The 22,350-nt window shown below is 51.0% G+C and overlaps 1 long non-coding RNA gene across 3 annotated transcripts in view; it reads right to left on the bottom strand.

Moving 5' to 3' along the window:
• The window catches only part of LOC127686946 (uncharacterized), a 31,528-nt gene extending 13,260 nt beyond the window's left edge, over positions 1 to 18,268 (bottom strand). Inside the window, exons 1-7 of one of the 3 annotated variants that reach the window (XR_007978296.1) lie at positions 18,180 to 18,268; positions 15,477 to 15,585; positions 14,529 to 15,254; positions 9,414 to 9,502; positions 9,232 to 9,305; positions 8,969 to 9,129; positions 266 to 350 (exon numbers count right to left, since the gene is read on the bottom strand). This is a non-coding gene — a long non-coding RNA (uncharacterized LOC127686946). Of the gene's footprint in view, positions 1 to 265; positions 351 to 8,968; positions 9,130 to 9,204; positions 9,306 to 9,413; positions 9,503 to 14,528; positions 15,255 to 15,432; positions 15,586 to 18,179 lie in introns of all 3 variants that reach the window. The other 2 variants (XR_007978298.1, XR_007978297.1) reach the window with 2 other exon arrangements.
• Positions 18,269 to 22,350: the final 4,082 nt, after the last annotated feature.

A 22,350-nucleotide genomic window follows, 5' to 3' on the forward strand; every position in this document is an offset into this window, starting at 1 on the left:
GGAAGAGTGAAAAAGAAGAAATTCTTTTGGGGTCCCACACTTGAAGCTGCCTATAGAATTCTTTTGAGACAGAGACAACACTAGGCGGATGGAGTCTCCCATCTTACAACAGAAGCACCAGGTCAGCCCTCGACTTGGCTCACTAAGCAAAACCCCCACCCCCGCCGCTGCCTCCATCTGCACAGGCTGCAGCTCCACTGACAGGGTCCTCGGAACCCCCACCCAATCAGCCATTACATATGCTTGCTGTATTCTAGCCACTTACGATTGACAGTTGGAAGGGTCCTGGGGGCAGGTTTCTGTGTCCGTGTGTCCAGGGTCCCACGCAGGATTCCAGGTGATGACTTTGGCTAAAAATCAGAAAGCTTGCAGTCACAGGATAGAACCCTACCCAGGAAAGCAGGTACCAGGAAGGGGCTGGCAAAGAAGGCGGCGAGCATGGCTAAAAGAACCTATGCAGGTCACAGTTATGCCTTAAAGCAGACACTCTCTCAAGTTCAACAAATTTGAAATCTACAGAGACAAGATTCTCTCTGTTTAACCCACTCATTCCATGTTCGCCCTACCAGCTACCTATGAGAGGGCGGCCCACGTACCAAGAGCCTTGGAAGTAGCCTGCCTGGTGGGCTGGGGGCTGCTAAGAGGAAAAGGAAAGCTATGCTTTAGGGATTCTGTACCTATAAAATGCAAAGTGATACCTACATGGGTATCCCACTGGTAGACAAGAGCTCTGAGAACACCCTGAAGTTAGGGCACAGGTTGTGTCCAGGACAAGTCAGTGGGCCAGCAAGATTCAGCATGGGCCAAGATGTGCAGAGGGCAGCACAACAGAGGCCAGGATTCCAGTATGTGGGCTACGCTACAACCATAGGATTTTCAGTGGGCAGTGTCTTAAACAACCATTGCATACACACACACACACACACACACACACACACACACACACACACACACAGAGGATGACAGGTGACCCCTGGGGTACCCAGGCAGTCCAACAGAACACCAGCACACCAAGTCTTTACGAGTCCAGGGTTTATCTCAAACATGAGGTAAAACTGTGAGAAGCACAATAAAGGCTTGCATCACTAGACAACTACCAAGGCCCACAGAAAGTACAACAATGTAGAGCCAGCCTCCTGGTTTGCGTTCCTTTCTACTGCTCACAAGTCAGCATTGTCCTATGGCAGGACAATAAATGCACTATGTATATATGACATGCTAATGAAGGGGCAAGGGCATTTCTGTAGACTTTTTAATGTTATTTTGAAAACTCTTATGTAGTCCAGACTGGCCTCAAATCTGCTGTTTTAGAGCATGGAACTGAACTGGCCCTGAACTGGCCCTCCTGACTTTACCTCCCAAGTGCTGAGATTACAGGCATGTACCACTGCACATGATTTTATTTGGTTCTGGGGACTGAACCCTAAGGCTTATTGCCTGTTCGACAAGCCTGGAGTTACACCCCAACCCCATGGTCACTGCCTTGCTTTTTCTACAAGCTCAAACTGCTTGAGAAAAATAAAATAAAATGACTTCTTGAAAACATGTTTTAATGAGTTGATTTTTTAAAACATATTACTAGCATCTGGTGAAGGTCAAATTGTGAGGAGGGGCCAGGGAGAAGAACTTTGCCGTGTCAGGAAGTGGGGTGGTCAGGATGGGAACAGGAGAATGCCAGGGTCAGTTCTAAAGCCCTTTAGGTGACATGCAGGGAAACAGGAGACCCCGAGGAGTGAATAGGTGGGTGGGGGCACTACTAAGAGATAGGCAATGAGGGTGTTTGAATGTGACAGGCTCTGGGATGTCACAGACCACAGGACCTGAGAAGCACTTAGTGCAGGCTGTCAGATGCCTGCCCTGCTAGCTCTGCAGGGACTCGCTACCCTATGCTCACTTACTTCAGTCTCCACAGACAGGTTTCTCCACCTATACCTTCCATTCCCAGATGGCTCTCTGGATGATGTACCCCAAACCCTGCTGGGGTACAGTGAAGACATACCTCTCATTTCTAAGCCTCCTGTAAATCCTGTCTCTGGCCTGTACTCCCCAAACCCAAATTTCTCATAACTGTTCTAATCTGTGTCTTAAAACTAAGAGTTCGGGGCTGGAGAGATGGCTCAGTGGGTAAGAGCACTGACTGTTCTTCCAGAGGTCCTGAGTTCAATTCCCAGCAACCACATGGTGGCTCACAACCATCTGTAATGCTATCCAATGTCCTCTTCTAGTGTGTCTGAAGACAGCTACAGTGTACTCACATACATAAAATAAATAAACCTGTTTAAAAAAAAAAAAAAAACCTAAGAGTTCACAGGACAACCAGAACATGCGGGTAAACCAAGTACTATATTGGTCATCTAACAGCTCAGGACCACCTAACTGCATAGTGAATGGCCCTCTCCCCACCCCATGATCCCTGAAGGCTGGGGTCCCTGAGTGACAAGCAGACTCCAGACCAAGAACACACAGCAAGACCAAAGACGCTGCTGTTTCCTTGCCGGAACCTGAGCTGGGGCCTTCACTTGTCCATTCCTGTTTTCCTCTCTTTTGTTTTTAATAGGAGGGAGGTAATCAGAAGCAGCCCAGGGCATCTGGGTTTTTTCCTGCCTCTCCTCCAGGCCCCTGTGGACCCTAGGCATGCCTGACTATCCTTAATGAACTCAGCATGGAGACCCCAGGCTGCAACGCCAGCACATAACCCTGGCAAAGTCGTGCCTTGGTTTAAAAGCTGCGTGTACCAGCTCTAGATCTGCATGATGTATTAATAACATGGTGCAGGGTTGGAATCTTAACAAATGTCAGAAAAGCTGCAGAGATGACTCTCTGCAGCCAAAGGAAAAAACAAGATTTTATAGAGTCCGCAGGAACCACTGTCACAAACATTTGATGGAAGACCTTGTAAATGCGTGCCCTGAGTTCATGCTACGCATATAAAATGACGGTAGTACAGTAAGCAGAGCCCCTACCACTCAACAGGATAAGAACATCCTAACTCTGCATCTTGAGATAATTTTTTTTAAAAGTTTCTCTCTTCCGGAGGCACACAGGACCTAATTGATCTTGTTTGGTACAAATACCTCACCGATGTTTCAAATGGAGGAAAAACGTCAAAGGACTATTTTTACTAAAATGTTGATTTCAAGAAATAGAATCCGCAGTTACACAGATGATCAGCCTTTTCCCACTTCCTACCTGTTGAGAAAATACTACCCTCTTGCTAGTTCCCCTGACAAATGTAAGCTCTTTGCAGAGCTCATTTCCAGTACCTTTGTTGAGACCCAGGCCCTGGACATTACAGGCCCATTTATGAAAATGGGAGCGGTAATTGGGACATCTTTTGAAACCATGTCCCCTTCTCCCCACCGGGCCCCCCATCAGCCCTCTAATTTTCGTTGGTCGGGTTTCAGAGGATGTTTATATATGCCTCTTCCTGGAATTTCACCTCTTTGCTTCAGGAGTGGGCAATTAGAGAGAATTAGGCCCTATTTGGTACATGTTTACCCTTAATGGATAGAAAGGCTGAAGCAGCCTTGGGAACACAGTCTGCCAGTCTAATTGAGGCTGGCAATTTTTTGATTCCTCATTTCAGCTTGTAGGTATTGTAGCAACCAAGGTCACAAAACAAAAGCTTCGGTCCGCCACGGTAATGATGGGCACAGACTGACAGAAAAGGTCTGTGAGCTCCTGATTACCATGCTGAGGCCCAGAGACAGAGGGAGATGAGCACACAGCGGGGGTGGGGGGTGGGGGATGGGGGGTGAGGGTGGGGGTGGGGGGGTTGGGGGGGTTGAGGCAGGTGGGTACCACTCACTGTTTTTACAAGTTGCTACCTTGGTGGTTTCAACTAGAAGTTCTTCCCTGCATGGGCCAGGATGCCAGCAAGAGTGATGCCAAGTGCCTCTTAACCAACGGGTACACAATGACCCCTTCTGGACAGCACTGCTGGGACACATCCTCGTGCCAGGCAAGTCTCGGGTCTAGTCTCATAACACAAGGCATGCTCTCTGGCCAAAAAAGGGTTTCCCAGCCTGGCCTGTGGGATGATTGAATAATTAATTCCCTGTAATAAGTAATACCTTTGCCACAGCACATGAGGCAGCAACGACCTCCACAAAGACCTGTGATTTCTAAAAGCTGTCAGAGATGAACTAGCTGAGCCCTGAGAAACCCCCTGACCACACTTGTCTCTCAGGAACCTGCAATCATCAGCCCTCACCCAGGGCTACAAACAGTTTGACTGACACACTCTGACCCTCTGGAATCTCCAGCCCCCTTGCCTCTACAGCAGAGAGGCAACATCGATAAAAAACAAGGCACCTAGTGTGCCAGAGACCCAGCACTTACGAACTCAAACGCTACAGGCCTCAGGTGACTGCAGAGCTGTACTCCTCATCTTAAGGATGGAGAAAGGATGACCCTGAGAGCTGATGGCAGAGGCTGGGGTCACAGCCACAGGCAGGGCTGACAAGGGGCTAGGTTCAGACAGCTGCCGCTCCTGGACCCAAGTACCCATTCCGAGCTCTGGCCACTGACTACCTGACAATTGCTAAGGAGCAATAGGGTGGGGTCTACCAAAAAGCTAATGGAGGTCCCAAGTGTCCAGTCATGAACCTCTTGCATGTCCTTCTCTGGTTAAACAGGGACTGTTATCTGATTACAGAAAGGGCATAGTTAGGCTCTGGTCTCATTTTACAGATGGAGAAACTGAGGCTCAGAAACATTCATAAAAAACACCAAACATAAGAGCCAGAACTTCTTCCCCTAGCAGGGACTTTTGCCTTGGGACAATCTAAGGCAGTAGTGGGACAACCCGTGGTAGGGGGTGGTCGCTCTGACTTTTTCTGTTTTATGTCCCTAACCACCCACACTGGCCACACCCTAACTCAATTTCAGACCCTATCACCACCACCCCACCCCACCCTGGCTCCCAGTTTCCTAACCTTGGAAGAACAGCTGCCTGGCCACATACAGGATGACCCAGAGAACATGCTGGAAGCCCCCCCCCCCAAAAGAAAAGAAAAGAAAAATAAAAGAAAAAAAAACAGAAAAGAAAAAAAAAGAAAAGAAAATAAGAAAAAAAAAAAGCCACGCAGCTGTGGTCCCTGGTGGCCAGAAAAGGCATGTACTCACTCTTTGGCCCCTTCCACAGTCCTCTTTCCCCAACTTTCCATCCTGGACTATCCCATCCCCTTGGCCCCATTCTGCCTCTAAAGCATCTTTTGGGCTTTGGGCCCAATGTGATCACATTCTTCTTGTCTATAGTTAATCCTATCGCTCTATCCCAAGAGAGCTACACAAATCGAGCCCTGGGAAGGACAAGCTCAAGGGTCCCCAGGGTCAGACAGTGACTACGTGAGAGATTATACAGAAGGGGGTCTGCTCCTAGGTGGAACACACACACACACTCACAGGGGCAGGGGCAGGGGCAGGGGCCCCACACAGCACCCTGGGAACACACACACACCATGTTGAGTAGGTAATTGAGGTTTTCTTCCTTTCATCTGAAGAAAGGGCACCTTCCATTGACAGGAGCCATTCACAGGACCTGGGAAACTCATCGAAGCTAGCTCTCCCAATTATCCCCAGGTGGCTGTGCTCCACAGGGCTCCCCCACATTCCTTTCTGCCCGAGCCTTTGTTTCCAGCTGCAGCGGGCCTCCGGGCCTCCGGGCTCCCAGGCTAAGAGTCTCCTCCTTAAGCCCTAGCCAAAGACCCTATTCACTGAGAAGAGAAGGCCAACTCAAGGTGGTGGGGAGCCAGGCTCTGGGGCCCCACTCCCAGGCTAGGGGAGGGGAGACCTCACCATCTGCAATTTTCTCTTAAGCCCAAAGAAACTAGAGAGCAATTAGGAAAGTCAAGACTGGATCTACCCTCCACCCTGCTCTCGCCTTAATTAATTCCTCTCCCACATACATCGTGCTTGAGTTGGAGGGGTGGGGGCTACTGGCCTCCGTCACCTGACACCTGCCCTATACACATACATACACACACACACACACACACACACACACACACACTGGACTTAGGGATGAAGGAAGAAGATAGGAAAACAAACACGGACAATGCCTCTGAGAAGCCCAGCTAAAGCCACCAGATTCCCAAAAGAGGCCGGGCGGGGCCCCAGATACTGGCTTCAGGGCCAGAGGACCCCAGAACACAGATATTTTCATCAAAGATGGAGACCTAGGACCCCTCTCCTAATGCTGTTCTGCTCTGTAGCCCTGCTGCTGTGTTTCTAGGTGCCCAGAAGGAAATACTATCAGAGGCTCCTAATACCTGCCTTGCTCCATCAGACAGCCTCACCCAGAAACACCCCTTTCCTCAGACAGCTACAGAACCCTAGGTGCCCGTGAGCCGCCAGGCTTTACCCACCCACCCACCCATCCCTCTCTCTTTCAGAGACCCCTGTGCTTTAAATAGTCCCACTCAGAAACACCCAGTGCTCCTAGAATTTTCCATCTTCTCTAACCAGGAATGGCAGCCTAAACCTTACTTTCCTCCTTTTGTCTGGGGGTGGGATTGGGGGGGGGGGTTGTAACTCTTGGGACTCATTCACAGGCTGATAAATTCCAGTCTTTAGAGAAGAAAGGGCTCCCAGGGTAGCTGCCCCCACCCAGTTCCTCCAGCACGGCTTCTTCATTGTCCTTCACTGTCCACTGCTCTGTAACCTTTTGAGGGCCTTAATTCAGCTCCCTCCTCACCCCCTTTGTGTGACACCCCTTTCTCTCCATTAACCAGCTCATTAAAAGATCGGTAGTTTTGGGGTTTTGGTTTTTTTTTTTTTCATTCTAAGGAATCAGATTGCTCATACAAAAAAAAATAAATAAATAAATAAAAAAAACAAAACTGTAAGTTGCTTCACATAAATGATAGAATAAGAAACATATGCGTCCTGCTGCCCTGAAGTGTTGCCAGGTCTCGGCATCATTTAGAGAAATGTACTTTCAAATACATTTGGGGTTTGAATCACACAAATCAGGGGCCCTGGAAACTGCAGCCAGCAGCTCACAGGCAGGAATGTGGAAGCAAAGGCAGCCCCCTCCACAAGTAACCTCCGCTCAGTTCTGGCCTCCCTTTCCTGCACGCCCCTGGGGGAGATAGACAGGCACTCCCACAAGAAGGCGCTATCTTGTCGCACAGCCTGCTCTCCTTGGGAGGCACTAAGTTAGGAAGAACTTTGGAGATCTAAGTGCCTATTAGCATGGCCCCATCTTTCCACCAGGTTATAGGTTCCTGCGCCTGCTCTCTTTGCAATCCAGGCCTCATTTTCACTCCGTACTGGCACTGTCCAAAGCATCAAAAAGAGTTTTCCGGAAAGCTATCATTTCTTTTGATTCTCCCAAGTACCAGCATCTCAGCAGTCCCTAAGACTCTAATCTGAGAGGCTAGTGGATTGTCAATTAATTGAGAATCTACTGTATTCTTCCTTGTTCTTTAACCCTAATGTCACACAAAATCTACCAAAGATGTATCTGCCTGAGAGTTAGCTTCTCTGAAACATCAGTCAATCAAATTATACCTTCATGTAAAGCCTGGTCTTGAATCCTGGGAGGGTAGGTGGGGCTGGCTGCAGAGTGTGGGAGTATTCTGGGCATATTGTGCCATGGTTGGGTAACCTAGCCTAACCCCTTGGCTCAGCCCACCTCCCAAGTTCTGGGCTGTCCCTAATGAACAAGCAAGCCCTTGACTCACTCAGCCGACTACCTACCCAGTGGCTTTGTCTAAGCTCAGGGTTTGATGCCCCTGGGAGCCAGTATCCCGCCCTGTGCAAAGCTCCCCTCCCAGCCCGCCTGGCTAGCCACGTCACTGTGTTTGCAGGTTGCTCAGTAAATGCCAGCTACGGAGTAAATGTCACAAGACAGAGCCTTCTGGTGCCCTAGGCACACACTCCCTCCTCTCTACAGCCTGCTTGGGCCCCCTAGAGAGGGAAAGCAGGCAGGCAAAGGCCAGGCCTGGGTGCTTGAACCCCCTGTGAATTAGGTTTTAATAATAGGATCCCATCCCATTTCAACTTCAGAGGGGGGAAGGCAGAGCACTAGAGGACCCATCTATAAATCTCATTTTGTGACAATATCACAGAAGCTGCATCCAAAAGCAGAGATACCATGGGAAAGGCAAGACTCCAAGCAGGCTGACATGTTGGGAGGAATCTTGAGGCAGGGGCATGGAGTTTAAGGTTTCAAAAAAGCATGACAACTAGGCCAGGGTCAGATCAGGACCAGATTAAGCCACCTTAATGGCTGTTCTACTCACCTGACCCTTCCCCCTTCAACCCTTTATTTTGTTCCTACCTACCCCAACACACACACACACACACACACACACACACACACACACACACCACGCCTTCAATGGCTCTATGAATAGGTCTTGAGTAAGTGAACCACTCTTTGTGGTTCCAAAACAAACACATGATGAAGTCTTCTGTGTCTTCTGCACCATATTCCTGTCTCAAAGCAATGTCAGGGGTGAGGAAAAGACTCAAAACAACCATTTCATTCATTTAGAAGACACTGTCAAAGCCCCATGTTGCTGGGCTGAAATTCTCTGAGTTAACAGCATCGCCATGGCTGGTGGGGAGAAATGTCTCCCCACCAAGGGTGGATAGCCACCCTTGTCCACATCTCTGAATGGGACAAGGCCAAGGGCCTATGTTTTCATATGAACATAGTGGAGTGTGTGCCTACTGTGTTTCTTGCCATGGCTGTTTCTAGGATATATGTATATGTGCCCTACCCTCACTTACCGTCTCTGGTCCCTTCTAGACAGGGCCCAGGATGGACTCCCAGGCGTGCGGTCTCGTGGCAACAGTCTCGGCTCCAGGCAACGAGCGTCCAGGCATCCAGGTCCAAGGCGAAGGTCCGTAAGCTGCACCCGCCCCGTGTACTCCTTCTTGAGTGAACATGTAATGTCAGTGAATTCTAACTAAGTTGTGTTTGTTGAAGTTGTGTTTGTCGGCGCAAGAGACTCACCCTAATCCAGGAGGGTTGCAACGTGTCGTCATGGGGTCCTCGCGCTGGGCGTGGTGGGGTCCTCGCGCTGGGCGTGGTGGGGTCCTCGCGCTGGGCATCCTGGGCTCCTGGAGTCCTGAGTCTTCTGTTCTTCAGCCGGCATGGCCGGTGGGCAATGCCAGCTTTGAGGAAAGGCAAAAAATTAGAATTCCTACAAAGTGAACCCCCTGAAAGAAAGAAAAAGCACCTGTACTCACACGCATGAAGACACGCAGCGGCCTCACCTGCTCTTCTGTGGAGATGGGCGGCTTGTGGAACCTGAGCACAACAGGAAATGGCACAGGAAGACGCGACAGGCCTGGATAGTAGCCCCCAAAACAACACCAAATGGTCAGCAAGGGGCCTAGGAGGGCGGAGCCATGGACTCTCAAGGACACAGTGGTGGTTAAGTGTGGTAAACACCCACCAGGGAAGGACGACGACACAAGAGTTCGAGTTTGACGACGAAGACGACGAAGAGAGGATCTCCAGGGCCAGCAAGCCAAGTCTTAAAACCTGTTTTAAGACCCTGGTCACTCAGCCCCCGGAAACTCGGCCCACAGGAGAGAAAGCAGCAGCAAGGGATTGTCCAGCAGGCACCGGAAGGCAACTGAGGTGAGTTTGGGGAGGCGGAAGGGGGGCCATGGGGGTTGCGGGGGTGGCACAATGGGGTAGGGACCCGCTAGCAAGGCTAAGGGCAGCAGCTAGACCAGGTTAGCCACAGTGTGGACATAGCAAGGGAAGGCAGACTCTGAAGCAGAGGGAGGAGGGGCTGGAGCCCGAGGGAAAGGTTGGCGTAGGCTGAACCCCGGGAACACTGAAGCACAGGTAGGTGTTAGGGAGACACCATGGGAAGGGCTATGCAAGCAAAATGCCAAGTGGGTGATGAACCCCGGTACTGTAGAAGCGGGGGAGGGGGGAGGGGGCAGCAGGAAGAGAAGAACAGGTGAGCAGCCAGGCAAAGGCGGGGCCTGCGCATGCTCTCTAAAGGCTCCTGACATGGGACACAGTCCCCAGCCCTCATTGGGGGCAAAAAGGCTGGACTCTGAGTCCCAAGGGGAGGAACAAACTGTGGAAAGGGTCCAAAAGCCTCAGACCCCCATCCATCATCCTCAAGAGGGAGACCTGTGTGGCCAGGACAGGCACGTCACAGCTGTTCCTTTTGCGCTAGCCTCAGCTCTAAGCTGCAGGGCAAGTAGCCCATAGTCAGCCATGAATGGGGAGGGAGGCAGAGAGGGGGGGCAAGGCCCTGGGGGTGGGCAGGTCTGCGTGAAGGCAGGGCAGGCAAACCAGGCCCACCCCATGCCCTCTGAATGCCCTCTATGGAGCCAGAGACCTCGGCTCTGGCTCCCAGACAACCCCCCAGCTTGCCCTCCCTGGGAAGCAGAGGCCATCAAGGGACAAGCTAGGTGGCAGGTGCCAAGCCCAGGGCCAGGACCATGGGCACGCTCAGTTAGGATCAACTGTGGATGACAGAGTAAACGCGCGGACCAATGCAGGGCGCAACCATAGAACCCCTCAATGGGGGCTGCGACTAGGGCAGGTCGCTACTGACCCCAAGTCCCTTGAGCCTCCCCACGACCCCTGACCCTTAGCTGCCCAGATGCGCAGTTGAGCCCGTCCATTCGTCCGCCTGTCCCACCGTACATCATCCCACATACTCTTACTGAGCCCCACTATTTACCGGGTTGGTGCTGGGACACCCAGAGGAGGAGTGGGTGGCCTAGGGGCACCCCGAAAGGGGCCAGATCCAATTGGGAGAGGGAGGGAGACAAACAGAGGGAGGCTGAGACAGAATGGAGGAGAATGGGCAGTAAAGGAGGAAAAAGTTGTTCTCTGAAGAATTGAGGGCTGGTGCTTTTCCTGCCTCCTCCCTCTCCCTCCTTGGCCTCATCTCTATAGCTTCCCAATGTGTCCTGATGGATCCCGTAGAAGTACCCAGAATGCTCTGGGCCTGTGGGCCAACTACTCTGAGGCCAGCCTGGATGCCTGGACAGAAAGGGGGCGAGGGGGACGTTTATACCCACTGATAACACACAAGAACCTGGAGTCCCAGGAAGTGGACTAGAGAGTGAAAAGCCAACCGGGCTCCCTGGACTCAGACTTATATGCTTCCTGCCTTCCAGAACACCAAGGGCTGAGATATGGTGGCAGGAGGGGTTGGGGGCCTTCCCTGGTGGGAGGAGGGCTTGTTTGAATAAAGTTTGGAAGCCTGGTGACCTAGGACTAAAATACTGAACAAAAACCCTAGCTTTCAAAATCCTCCCAGACTCCTAGACTATCAGCAGGGGCTTCAGGGACCTATTATCTCAATATATTATCGACAGATATTTGAGTCAAGGGACCCTGCGGACAGTGAAGTCTCTACAACTGTGGGCATGGGAGCCTTGTGTGTGACTTCTACTCTCCTATGCTCTATTTAGCACTCTACCTTTAAGTCCAGCACAGGGGTGGTGCTGTAGTGGACCCTCTGAGGAGAGCAGGGTGGGAGGAGGGAGCCCCCTTCACCAGGTTTGTTGATGGCTGTGGTGTGACTGGGGAACTTGGGCAGGAGTCTAGGTGACAATGAACAACTGTGGCCAGTATGGAAGTTCTTGTAGCTCCTTGACTCAAAGCTACCTTCAACTTGCACCCCTGTTCAATGGGTCTTGAACCCCAGGGATGGGGAGGGTGGGGGCTTAGTCTTCAAGGAGGGAAATCCACAAGACTGACATTAAAGTATGCCTTAAGAACCCAAGCCCCCTGCCCCTCACTGCCAGCTCTCATTATGATAATCAGTGTATTTCCTTCGCAGACAGAGGGCTGCTTATGAGGTGACTATTGGAACCCTGCAGACACCTCATTAGCTCTGCAGCCGCTTCCTTCCACAAGGCCCAAGATTAGCCTCGTGTTCATTAAGGAGAAAGGGCAAAAAGTAGAATAGAACTGGTGGGGGAAAGAAAAAGGAAAAAAAAAACAGAGCTTGGGGGAAAGGGAGGGCTCTGTCCTGTGAGGCGGGTCATTCCTTGAGACCTTTCTGACCCTTCCTGTACTGTCGGGATTTAATCACCAGTCGGGGGAGGGAGGGGGCAACTGGTACAGAGGTTAAACCTCAGCAGAGGAACTCAAACCCCCTCAATGGGGCTATGTGATATCGGGCCTCCTGGGATGTGTCACTGGGTAATCAACTTAAAAGCTTCCTTCTGGTTTTTCCCTCTAAGCCCAGGCTAACCTAGGAGAAAAGCTTTAGCTAGATGAGGTCTGGGCAGGTCTTAGTTATCTCTAAATCCCCCCTTCCCCGGTGTTGCTTTCTCTGGTGCTGTCCCCTCTCTGACACCCCCTCCCCATGGCCCCTGCTTTTCTGGTCTTCTCTGTGGGAACCTAACTTTGAGAAACCTGAATTGTGTCCTAAATTGCATTTGCTCAGGAATACCTAATTGATTTCCCTTCCAGTCCCTCAGCTAAAAGGTGTCTGTGTCTTACCTGAGGGAACTCACCTGGCCTTCCAGGTGAAGCCCATTAACCCTGTCTTAGCCGTGGTAGCATGAAAGAGCTGACCTACACCCGTGGTCCCAGCTCTAAGTGCCTTTCCTAGGACCTGAACCCAGACCACCAACCCCAGCGTGCTCTGGGCAGCCCTGGCTGGGTGGTGTGAGGCAGGCTTTGGAAACTGGGAGGACTAGGAATGTAAGCTCCCAGGGGAAAGCGAGAAGAACTGTGTCCATGAAGCTGGTCATGTGGACATAGAAAGGGGGACCAGAGCCGTGAAGCCATGAAGCAGCAGGAATGGAGATGCGTGTGTCCTTGTGTCCAGCCAGGCTGGAACCGTGCCAAGGGTCAAGCTACAGAAAAGTCTTTACCTGAGCGAGAGCCGTTCGATGGAGAAGAGCGAGTCAGGAAGCAGTGGGTTGGAGGGGAAATTGGAGGTGAGGAAGGAAAGCAGCGAGTGCAGACAGGCCTCGAGAAGCCGGCTGTGAAGGAAAGACAGACACTGGAGTGGCGAGGGAGGAAGACAGGGGAGGCGGGACTCCAGGTGGGCACAGTGGAGGCAGGAGTCCAGAGAGGAACTGGAGGTGCAGGCTGGAAACGGGTACACGTCCACTGCCACTAAAACTGAAGAGGCCGTGAGGCTAACATTAGGAAGGGGGGCCCCGTCGGAAACCACTTGGCGACCTCTGCTTCCCTGCGTGACGGCAGGCCGGCCCTGGATCAGGACAGGGAGTTGTGAGCATCAAATGAATGGACAGTTGCCAGAGAGGGACCAGGGTAGCTCCGGTCTCCATGTGCACGGAGCGGTGCTGTTGGAGCACGTGCGAGCGAGCAAGCCCCTGGCCACTCTGCAAGCAGAAAGGGTCCCTCCAATTAGCCTGAATTAACTCAGAGCGGGTCTCCGCCCACTGCATTTGTCTCCTACTTGCTGCTTCTGCCTCCATTTGCCTCATAATCCAATCAGCCCCTTTCACAGGCCTGGACACCATTGTCCACTCCAAGCCGGGCTTCCTAAAGCAACCCAGTTGGACTTTTTTTTTTTTTTTTTTTTTTTTTTTGTCTTGTCTGGACAAAACTGGTTGGTTTAAAAGGCCACCAAAGAAAGTGCTGGTAAAAAAAAAAATAAATGAGGGTCCTAATTAGTCTTCGAAAGAGACTGTTCTCATTATCTTTGTACCTCAGCCACAGCCTGGCGCACTGGGCACATGGTCAGCGTCTCAAAAAATGTTTGTTGAATGAATTTTTTTTTTTAATTCTGGAAATTATTTATTGAACACAAAGACACCCAGCACCTACTGGGTGCTCACCATTGTGAGAGACTAGGGCTGGTGGGTGGCAGTAAGTAGGGACAGCCCCATTGGCTAGTAAGTAGTTTTGCAATTTCAAGGCGATTTACAAGGCACTTTCTTGTGAGCTACATCGTTTGGTCTTCAGAAGCACTCTGTGGGGTAGATAAACTGGTTTCCTCCCACCCCCACCCCCCCACCTCCCCCCACCCCCCACTTTTTCTTTTTCTTTTTCCTTTTTTTTTTTTTAAAATGCCTATTTCGGTGCGAAAGGAACTCAAACCCAGAAACTAAATGACTTGTTTAAGGTCACACCATTACTAAGAGGTGAAGTCACCACATGCTACCAGACGTGGGCCACCACCCCCACCCCTAGCAGCTCCCCAAGACCGCCTTTGGAAGCTAGGATTTCCCATTGTGAAATGTTTTGATATGAATTGAAGAACTTTAGGCTGAGGACAGGGGCTTGGACCATGAGGGGTCGTCACAATGACACCCATGTCCACCTTTGACCCCTTCCATGTCCTCAGTGTGAGTTTAAGTCCATGAGTGAGGCCTGGTTCTCCCCGTTCTCTTTCCCACCTTCCTCTTTAAAAATCATGAAAAAAAAAAACTATTAATGCCAATTCACCCCCTCTCTAGACACGAGGCTACCCCCTTGACACACATGAATTACATAGGAATAACATGGTCACATTATGTAGAAAGTGCTCTGGAAATGGCCACACGCTTTACTCATGTCCTCACTCAAAGTCTCCCGACGTCCTGCTGTCTGTAGGAGCCCCTACCTGGTGCAGCAAGAGCCCTAGGTACAGGGGCTACAGGCATCTGCAGGAGAATGGATGAGACATGTGAGGCGTGGTGAGCAGGGAGGAGATCCACCTGCAAACCTTTCAACAAACACGTGCTGAGGTCTCTGCCCAGCCCTGCCTCAGGCTGCTGCAGTTCATTTAATTCTCACAACAACCCTAGGAGGTTGCTCCTAATGTCCCCATTACCCCCCAAAGGAAGGGACATCTCCAAGAAGGTGGGTGGAGGAGGGGGAGGGGACATGCCTTTGGGGGTCAGCCACATGCTCATTCCAGAAGGAAGCACCCCACCCCGCCCCACCCACAGAGTTGCCAGCAAGATGCTGGTCACCCCTGGCCCAGGTCCCCCTCCTGAGAGGTTCCCAAAGGGACCCTTCTGCTCAGGACATTGTTAGGACAACATGGTCAGTCACAAGGGACACCCCCCCCTCAGGGAGGGTAGCACTCCAGTCCACTAGCAGATGAACACAAGCACAGATGTTCAGGAAAGGGCTCAGACTCAAGACACAAGCAGAGCAAAGGTCAAGGGTCACAGCCAGTGCCCCCTCACTAGGGCATTGGTTCAAGGTTTGAATCCCAGAGAAAGACTAGCTGGACACTGAAGATCCTCTTTGATGCTTGTCCCTCGCTGTCCTGATCCCAGGGGGGGTCCACAAGGCGTTGCTCTGTATGCTAGTGGGTTCCTGGAATCCGTGCTCCTTGGCTCTACAAATAACCAAAGGTTAGAAAATTTATTAAATGCACAGGTATAGGTATTAATTACAATTTAAGCTAATTAATTGCAACTAATTAAAATTACAGCTAACTATTTAACATTTTAAGTTGTCTTCAATGGCTAATGGGTCTGGGGGTGATGAATGGGGAATGGGCAGGAGGAACCCACAGGCCGTATAACATGCAAGCAACTTGAGGGCGTGGCCGAGGTACCAGGAGGTAGAGGTGCACAGCAGGTACTTGAGCAGTAGTAGCCTTGGCATCCAGAAGGTGGTCCTTGAAGACTGGTGTGAGCAGATGATGTCATCCCTGAAGACAGATCCTATGATATGGAGAGGACTGTTAGAAACCACCTTGAGGACCTCTAATGGCCAGAACAAGAACAGCATAGAGAGGGAGGGGGTATGTGAAAGAGAAGAGAAGGGAGGGGGAGGCTTGGAGGGAGAGAGGGAGGGGTGGGAGGGATCTGGGAGCAGAAGCAGGGATGGGGTGGAGAGAAGAGAAGGGAGGGGTAAGAGGAATGAGGGAAATGGGTAGGGGCGGGGGAGAGAGGAGGAGGAAGGGAGGGGTAAGAGGAATGAGGGAAATGGGTAGGGGCGGGAGAGAGAGGAGGAGGAAGGAGGGAGGAGAAGTGGGAGGAGGGGGAGGAGGGAGAGGAAAATGGGAGGGGGAAGATAGGAGAGAAGTGGGAGGGGAAAGAGGGAGAGATGAAATGGGAGGGGGAGGAGGGAAAAGAAATGGGAGGGGGGAAGGAGGGAGAAAAGAAATGGGAGGGGGAGAAGAGAGAGGAGAAATGGGAGGAGAAGTAGGAGGAGAAATGGGAGGGGAGGACAGCAATGGGAGGGGTACAGATGGAGTGATTGACAGGTCACAAGTGTTAGCTGTGTGCGCATGCGCGACTCTAGCGCTAGTCTAGCGGGCCAAGAACCATTTGCACATAGAGACCGCTAGGGGGCGCGCGGCCCGCATCAAGACTCCAATAGCCCAACCACCTGAGGCGCCCCCACAGGCGCCAGGGCGCAGCTGCCAGAGCTAGACTGACGTAGGAGGGGGGGAGGGTGCCCAACAGGTTTCAGGCTTGGAGAAGGGGGGGCATAGCCCACATCAGCCATCTTTAAGGGTCGCTATGCACCCCCATCGCCTCTGCCAGAGCCAATTTGCAGACATGACGCAGCATCCAGGAGCCGCCTTGCACCAAAGCCAGGACGATAAAGAGACCCTGCAATAAGGGGCTGCCCCCAGACCACAATTCTACTCCTGATAAGTAAAAGCAGGCGCTGCCCCCCACCATTAGTAAATCCAATTAAGCATAATTAAAATTTAAAGACTCAGTTCCCTAATACGCAACACTCATTTTTGAGGTCTTCAGCTATCACAAAATGAAGGCAGACCACCCTGCGCCCCCCCAACCCCCAAAACCCCCTTCTCCCCAAAACCTCGCCCCCCTTTGCCACGCCAACTCTTAAGATTAATTAGGGATAGCGCCTAATTAATATTTTTGCAATCCTTCCTCCTCAAAAAGCCACACCTTTCTAAGACCCCAGAAAGCAAAAATCATTGAAAATAAATTAATCTGCGTCCATGACACCCTAAATCACACGACCACTGCAGATGACGCCATCTCTGACCTATTGTAAGTCCTACAAGCCCACCTCAGTAAACCCATGTATCCACTAACATCTCCCCTTAGGTAAATGGACCCACGGGGTCCCGCAGCCCACCTCGCGCCCGACCCCCTCCTGCAGGAGAACAAAGGCCACCTCCTCTTCCCTCCCCACCCCGCCCCCCAAAATTCCGCAGTGCCACCAGCGCCCTCTTGCGGCCATCAATAGAACATTCTAGAAACCTGCCACGTAGCAGCCCTTCGGCGCCCCCCCCCCCCACCAACCAGCCAGCCAGCCCAGGATGAGGAGGGGGCGGCCGGGGTGGGGGGGCTTCACAGGGACAAAGGAAACGGCAAAAGGTGATTTTCCAAAAGCTAAAAGCCTTCAACACGTCAGAATTTTACCGCAGCCATCATGCGCAATGCTGAAAACCCTGCCTCCAAATTCCCAATTCCCAGCATTTAGATCACCCCCCCCCCCACCTCCACACACCCCCTTTTCTGCTTTTCTCTTTTCCTTCCTATGATAGGCAAGGACAAGGGTTTTTTTTTCTACCCTAGCCCACCTCCCACATTTATTCTGCTTGCGCCCCCCCCCCTTCCTTGACCCTAGCGTCATCCGCAGCCTTCTCTATGAGATCTGGGGGTCTAGGGATAGATTTACCGTTGACACCATCGCTTTCCGATGTTAAAGTGACTGCGTCAGGAAACGGATAGTGATGAGTTCATTTTTTTTCCCTATATTTTGCCTGAGGTCAGGTCTACCGAGTATATGGATTCAGATTTGCTGGTTAACATGAACCTCTAAATCTTACGCCCACGATCCACCGAGATCCTGGCTAGGAGAAAAAGATGGCTCAAGACCCCTCTTTTCAGGTACCTCCCCTCCCTATTTTACGGGGCTTGCAGGATGCACCGCCGCCATGTCTCCCACCATTAATGTGATTCTAAAGGGGGCTTTCAGCCTCCAAAATCGGGTTTTTAGACCCCAGAAACCAAAATACACTGGATTTGGGGGGGCGGATATCTCATTATTGCTGTTTTTCTTAATCAGGGTCGCACTGCCCACACTCCAGGACTAAATGAGGAAAAAAACCCTAGTGGATCCCCCGCCCCGGAAAATGTGCCTGAGGATTCCTTTCCTAACGGAATTTTGTGTCGGATGCTGGGGACCAGGCTAAATAAGGGGCCGCCTTTGGGAGATGGTCCCCAGCACTGGCCTTTCAGCATGTCCAGGAGGACAGAGCCTTAGCCAGGAGATGTAATCTTCGTTTTTGCACATCCTTTCAGGCGAAGGATGGCTAACCACTCACCAGGTAAGGGATTCTTCTGCGGGTGCCCCGGGTTTCTGGAAGAGCTGCAGCCAAGGCCGGCAGAGCCGAGGCGAGCTCTATTCCAGTTCTTCGCCTTCTGCGCTAGGGGCTGGCTGGGTGGGGTTTATATAAAGGCGCAGAGGGGGTGGTCTTTGACGTCAGCGCATTCTGCTGCAATGCGCTCATTTCTCTAAAAGTGATTGGCTGGAAAAATGAGCCCCCCAGATTCTATGACAAATTGCTGTAGCCGCGCCCAGACTGCAGCAAAGAACGAAGGAAAAAAAAATCTGCCGCAGTGCCCCTGGCCGCCATGACCAACACCCTATGGTCGCGGGTGATTTTTCCCTACATGAGCCCTAATTGTGGATAGAAGGGCGATTTATAGACACAATCTGGGGGGAAATAACCCCAACTGGTGATTATCCTCAGGCAGCCAAGGATAAAAGTGGGGAACGGGCGATCGGCAGATGGCTTGCCTGGGTTTTTCAGAACATCAGTCAGGGGCTCGGGCTTAGGAAAGGAGAACGTTGTTTTTTCCTAATTGCACTAGAAAATAAAAATACCCAGATAAAATAAATGATTCCCAAGTATTAGCCCGAGGCCGTCACCCCCACATAGGGTACCCCGATTCTGACGGACTATCTTGATACGGGTAATTTGGCATCTTTGAGTCAAAAGGACCTTGATTTTGAGTCCGGGGGCTTTGCCGAAGAACAACCTGTGCACCAAAAACCTTGCGCTATTCTTTCCTTTTCCAAGGATCCATTTCTGCCCGTTAGGGGGGTACCCAGCAACCCGGAGTCTGCCGTGAATATAGATGCAACTGTGCCCCCCTAAGAAAAGTACTTAATTAGTGAAAATGGGGTCCTATGCGTTAATGATTAGAGTACACCCCCCAAATCGGGTTGATTCCCCACGCTTTGAAAGGTGCCCCCCCCCCCCTCCGCAGCTGAAGCAGACAGACAGGGACACATGTTGCTATGGCGCATAGCTGCTGGCTGCGTACGCTCTGAGACTTGGCACAGGAGAGCTAATCCTTAACAGGTGGTACCTCCGGCTGCTCTGCCCTACCCTAAGTGGCAAAGTGGGGAACACGTCAATCAAATGTCCTCTCGAAAAGGTCAAAATGCTGTTGAAAGGGACGAAGGATCTATCTTAGGGTGACAGGTGGGTGGCAACTGTGAGCCCAAAGAAGAACGTCTGGTGACAGAAAAGGAGCGACAATGATTGAGACCCTAAAAGGGAAACCAGAGGCTCCGTGGAGGACATGAAGTTGGAAGACCCCCCCCCACCGCCTTATTCACGCCTCTGCAGCTGCTTTCTTTCACGTAAGCCCCTTGCGACCAGCAATCCTAGGATGCCATTGTAACTGGGGTCCTGGGGCCGAGAGGCGCTGAGAAAAGCCACCGCAGAGCCCAGGGCTGCTGATCATCGGCTCTCCGGCGACGTGACTCAGGCCTTTTCGGGGTGGGGGCGTTGTTAAGGTAGGAACTGACGCACTACGGAGGGAGAAAATGAAGGTTTAGGGCTTTGGGGGCTTCACAAAGAGCTATCTGGATGTGTCGGATGGTGGGAGAGAAAGAAAACATCCCATTTCTGCAAACAGCCCCCCAAAAGAAGGCCCCTGACAAGCTAGAAAGGCCTTCACCAGCCACAGACGTCATTATGCAGCAAAAAAACATGGCTCCCAGCACCATAGTCAACGGGAGACATTTATTAACCCACAGTATTATTAGCTAGGAAACAGCCAGAGCTGGCTGGGGCCAATCATCAGCAAGGAGACCCTGTCGTCAAGCCCCTGTGGCCAATCAGACACCAGAAGGCCCAGTTGCTAGCCTCTGGGGGCAGAGGCAAGGGGTGCGCATTGTCATGGAGGCTCATGTTAGGGGCCCACGCGTGGGATTGCAACGGCCACTAGAGAGCATCAGTAGCCATGTACTGGGGTCCCTGAAGGCTGTCAGCACTGCAGCCCCCCAAAGAGCATGAGCTGGAGCCGGTGTAAGCTGCTGGCGAGCACTGACAGGACCCTCAAATACCCAATGGCCGTTCTCTGAGCTCTAAGCCCTGTGCCCTTGAGGGAAGGAGGGCCTCCACAGCAAAGTCAGCCTCTGTAGTTTTTTTTTTTCCCCTGGGCCCCTTGTTCCTAAGCCTGTTCCTGGCAGCAAACCGTATCCCTCGGCTTCAAAGCCTTTACTGACAGGCCAAGGTAACAGACCCTGGAAGCTATGTGTTTCTGACAAATGTGCAGTGGTTGGAATCTTAGCTCTGTCCCCCCACCCCCACCCCCCAGCTGGAAGGCCAAGGTCCAGGCCCTTCCCTAGTCTGGGCCCTGATTTCCTCATCTGGAAAAAGGAAAGAGTTGGACAGGAGAGTCCCCAGGGAACCTTCCAGTCCTGCTTTGCTTGATTTGAATGTATACATCAAATGTCTTCCAGAACATTCTTCATGACAGTAATTAGTATCAGGTGTATCCTGCAGTCCATGTGGTTATTTCATCCTGAGGCTTTTATTTCCATTGTATTTTATTTTATTTTAAGCAGAACTCCATGGCAACATGTTTGCCCTTCTGGGTTGCTAAAAAAAATGAAAAAAAGAAGATGGGGGTAACGGGGGGCAACAGAAACTGCTGTAAACGAATATCTACTGAGCGTTACGCTTTAACTATGATTAAAAAGAAAATCCCAGATGTTTAAATGTCGTGTCAGCTCCTCTGGAGCTCAGAACCTAACTGTTTAAATATTTATTGGTCCAAAGCAATGGGAAAAATTCTGGGAGAAACCAAACCTATGCTAATGTTTGGATGGGAACTGTTTCTCTGTCTGGACAATGCTAGTATGTAGCCCTGCTCAAATGGGCCATGTGAAGGCTCAGATTGGCATCTATGAAGGAAAACAGGGGAACAGATCCACATTTGAGAAAAGGGTGCTTTCTCTCTGAGTGTTACAACCTGGTTCTCCAGCAGGCTGGAATACAGCCAGTTTTGCAGTCCAGTGGCTTAACTAGCCTCCTCCTCCTCCTCCTCCTCCTCCTCCTCCTCCTCCTCCTCCTCCTCCTCATCCTCCTCCTCCTCTTCCTCCTTCCTATAGATCTAACTCATGGCATATAGATTTTTTTCCTTCCTTTCAATTCTTTCCTTAAGACAGGGTACCCCAGGCCAGCCTCAAATTCATTATAGTGCAGGCTAACCTCAATCTTACAATTCTCCCATCCTGGCTTTTGGAATTTCAAACAGGGTATTTTATTTATCTTTTCATTTTTAGTTTTTTAAAATTCGTATTTGGGAACTCAAAAAGCTATGTGAGCTGGGTGTGGTAGTCTGAGTCTCTCTAATCCCAGCAGAGACAGATAAATCTTAGAGTTCAAAGCCAGTCAAGACATAGTAGGACCTTGTCCAAAAATATAAAATTAAAAAACAAAAAACGCTACATGAGCAGCCTCTTACCCCATGTGCATATTTGTGGTCAAATATACAGATGTCCACAGATTCAGCTAGGAAGTGAACGCAAGGTCCTTTTTCCTTTCCCAAGCATAGGCTAATAATGCACTCTTGTAAAACCATGCTGTCAGCTATTGTAAAACAGCATATAAATGCTGCCCGCTCAGAATAGCCCTTCCAGAGTTCCCCTAGACGTCATTGACCTCCAGATGCCCAGATATCTCTGGGCCACAGGCTTCTCAGCCCCTTCCTAACACACATAGAATAATGCCCTTGTAAAACCATGTTGAGAGCTATTGTAAAATAGTATATAAACGCTACCCGGAAAAGCGCATCCAGAGTTCCTCTAAATGTCACTGTCCTCCAGATATCCAGATGCCCAGATATCTCTGGGCCACAGGCTTCCTAGCCCCTTCCTAACACACACAGAATAATGCCCTTGTAAAACCATGCTGAGAGCTATTGTAAAATAGCAATTAAATGTTGTTGGGAATAGAATTTACAGAGTTCCCCTAAAGGTCACTGTCCTCCAGATATCCATATCTCTAGCCCACATGCTTCTGAACCTCTTCCTATCAGGTATAGACAAGGAGGGTCTTTAGTCTGGGTTTCTTTGGGAGTTGGGGGGTCTGTTTCTCCTTCTGTGCTAGGCACCATCAGGAAGCGAAGGACTCAGAAAATAATAAGCAATAGAACCCTCATCTTCTGGGAATAGGGACCTCTCCTATAGAAGGC

This window comes from Apodemus sylvaticus, chromosome 6 (assembly GCF_947179515.1).
Source record: "Apodemus sylvaticus chromosome 6, mApoSyl1.1, whole genome shotgun sequence".
In the NCBI taxonomy this organism is placed as follows: Eukaryota; Metazoa; Chordata; class Mammalia; order Rodentia; family Muridae; genus Apodemus; species Apodemus sylvaticus.